Source organism: Nycticebus coucang, chromosome 5 (genome assembly GCF_027406575.1).
Source record: "Nycticebus coucang isolate mNycCou1 chromosome 5, mNycCou1.pri, whole genome shotgun sequence".
Classification (NCBI taxonomy): Eukaryota; Metazoa; Chordata; class Mammalia; order Primates; family Lorisidae; genus Nycticebus; species Nycticebus coucang.
Window position 1 is genome coordinate 96,691,930 of NC_069784.1, and position 3,353 is coordinate 96,695,282.

At 41.3% G+C, this 3,353-nt stretch overlaps 1 pseudogene; it reads right to left on the minus strand.

Annotated features, from left to right (window-relative positions):
• Positions 1-1,479: 1,479 nt before the first annotated feature.
• On the minus strand, positions 1,480-1,583 carry LOC128587065 (uncharacterized; annotated as a pseudogene).
• Between the last annotated feature and the right edge of the window lie 1,770 nt (positions 1,584-3,353).

Sequence of the window (3,353 nt, forward strand, 5' to 3'; positions counted from 1 at the left end):
GCAGAAGAGAAGCTGTTTTGAGTTCCAAAGCCCTGTCTTTGCTCCTGCAGGTTTGTATTCGGTTACCTGTCAGTTCTATCCTGCTGCCTTCTGTTGTCTATAGGCTGACGATCCCCTGAGGGCCAGGTGCGTCTTAGGCTCAGTAAAGCAGTCCTCTGGGTCAGCCCTGCTCTGGGAGCTTCCAGGGTCTGTGAGTCGGTACCACCTCAGGCAAATCCTTTACTCATGGGTGGTTGCCAGCCTCCTCTGGTTGCCCAGGGAGACAGGGGGTGTGGCTTCAGAATATCCGGGAGTGAGCCGTATTGCTGCTAAAAGATCGCTGCTGCTTTGAGCCCCAGAGAACTGCTGCTCTGGTGTGGTTTACTCTCAGCTGACCTTCCTCTCCTTGCTCCCATGCCCCAGAGTCAGCACTGACCAGCTGCAGTTTAGGCACTGTCCACACTCCTCGAGAAATCACCCAAGGATCTGGACTCCTGGGGGACAGGCTTCCAGACCTCAGAGTGAGAGTGGATGGAAGTGCTGGGAGCTCAGAGTTGCAGGTAGAGAATATATACAGTTTTCCACAGTTTTATGCCTGGCCGTATTACTGCTAAAAGATGGCTGCTGCTCCGTGCCTCAGGGAACTGCTGCTCTGGTGTGGTTCCCTCTCAGCTGACCATCCTCTCCTCGCTCCTGTGTCCCAGAGTCAGCGCTGACCAGCTGCAGTTTAGACACTGTCCACACCCCTCGAGAAATCACCCAAGAACCTGAACTGGGGGACAGGCCTCCAGACCTCAGAGTGAGAGTGGAGGGGAGTGCTGGGAGCTCAGAGTTGCAGGTAGAGAACATATACAGTTTTACACAATTTTATGCCTGGCTGTATTGCTGCTAAAAGATGGCTGCTGCTCTGGTGTGGTTCCCTCTCAGCCGAACGTCCTCTCCTCGCTCCCGTGACCCAGAGTCAGCACTGACCAGCTGCAGTTTAGGCATGGTCCACACCCCTTGAGAAATCACCCAAGAATCTGAACTCCTGGGGGACAGGCCTCCAGACCTCAGAGTGAGAGTGGAGGGGAGTTCTGGGAGCTCAGAGCTGCAGGTAGAGAATATACAGTTTTATACAGTTTTATGCCTGGCAGGAGAATCCCATGGCACGCTAGTAGGGGAGGTAGGTCCAGTTTTTAGAGGGTCTCTCCCATGGAGTGTAGTGGGAGGACCTTTGAACTCTGCCCATTTGTTTGTTGGGCACTCTGAGCCGTTCTCATGGGGGAGGGGACTTGCGTCCGCTTGGTGATGGATTTTATACCTTTTGTTTGTATCCTGTGGTCGCAGCTCACCTCAGTGAGGTTGATGTGCGTTCTTCAACCTTCTCTCTTGGTGCAGCTCAAATCCACCAGGTTACTTGCTGAATTTTTGTCCTTTAACTCTCCTTCTGGATGGGAGCCTCTGTGGAAAGCTGGCTTCAGTCAGCTATCTTGTCTCCGCCCCTCTTTCTTCTTCTTCTTATGTAGGAAATTTGTTCATAGAGAGGCCACAAGTTTTGTGCCCCTCATCACAATGGCCCCAGATTCCTGCTGGGTGTGTTATAAACAGAGGAGCTTCACTTATTTTTCGTTTAATATAGTATATTTCCTATACTTTTCTAGCTAATTTTCAAAATCATGTTTGAAAATCACTCTACTTTAATTAACCATTTGAAGTATGCTAATTTAACATTCATATCAAATTCTACAAGAATAGAAATTCAGAAATGCCAAAAATTTTTATATGCATAACAAACTAGGTCACAGAGACCATAGTGTACTGAAGATCAAAATGCTATGATATCCAAAGGTCTGAACTGCTAACAGTGAAATTTTAGGTACAGAAGAAGAAAAAGGATGGATTTGATGATGAGATTTGATCAGCCCTTCAAATTGTGTTGTGAAGGATAAGTGTTTTCTCAGATGCCCAAATGACAGGAAGAAAACCAATTGAGTCATTCTTTCCTTATATTATTGAATGTTTTTCTTATGACTTATGATTAAACTATAGAAATGTAGACCAAATAAAAAAATGTAGACCAATCTGTCAAGTATGTTCTATATTCTTGTTGGCACTGCTTTTTTTCACTCACAGTAAGTCACTCAGCCAAGTTTACCAGATATTGCATGATGGACTTTCTCCTCTATATGCATGAATTTAATAATTTATTCTTTTCTTCATTCAAATTAGACATACTATCATAGCAGGGCAGATTTCTTTTCTTTTTTTTTTTTCACTGTACGATTATGAGATGTAGGTTCCTCTCTGAGGCCAGTGGAGAATTCCTTCCTATTTCTAATGAGATAAATAGTTCACTTGAAGTAAAAACAAAAACAAAAACAAAAAACAATTCAAGAAAAATCTCACTTTATTTATTCCTTTTGAGATGTTATTAAATCGACGTGGCTAAATTTTTTTTTTTCTATTTTGTAGACCACATAAATGTGTCTCTCTGTTTTCCTTCAAGTCCTGTTTGGCACATACTCTTTAAGCTATTACCTGCGCTGGCGTGATTGAAGGCAATATCTATTATTTCTGTAGGAGAAAAACAGCAGTGACTTTGTTGTTAGTCCTTCCAAGTCAAAGCTTAAGAAATTTTGAAATTTGGGAATTAAATGAAGTCTAAACTAGATATTCCTTGAGACTTGTTTCATTTTAAGGATAGTATTTTTTATTTTACATTAGTATTTTTCTAAGTTCTTAATAGCTGGCAGAGCAGTTATTACAAAAGTGGATTCATTTTAGAGTCCCAATCTGTAGATGACCTTATTTAATAGTTCATACAAGTTTCACATTTTTACTAAAAAAGGCTACTCTTTCCTATAGAAAGAGCCTGGTGATACTGATCCCTGGTAATTCTGTATCTTCCTTTTTTTTTTCCATTAAAAAAGACTTTATTTAGAATTTGTGTAAAAATCACAAATAATAGAACATAAATTCTAACTATTTAACTCTCATCTTAACCTAATTCTTAATATGAATCTCTTTCTATTTTGTGTCTTCTTGACAAGAAGTATACACTTCTTTATAGATCAAATGCCTCATTGCCCTTCAAGGATAGTTTGATTTCAAGTTCATGTAAAGAACAATGGTAAGGAAAATTAAAATGTAAGCTTCAAGAGGTCACAGTCTCTCTTGTTTCTCATTGTGTTCCAAGTGTGTAGCATAGCTTGGGGCACAAACATCAGTTTAATAAGTATTCAGAGAACAATTGAAGATCAGTGGTTTTCACGTTGACAATCTTATTCTTTATGTAGGAGATGTCCTCTATTGCTCTAGATCACAGTGATTAAGCACAAGAGTTTTAGCATCAAGCAGGCCTGGATTAACTTTTCACTTTACTCAAGTTACTA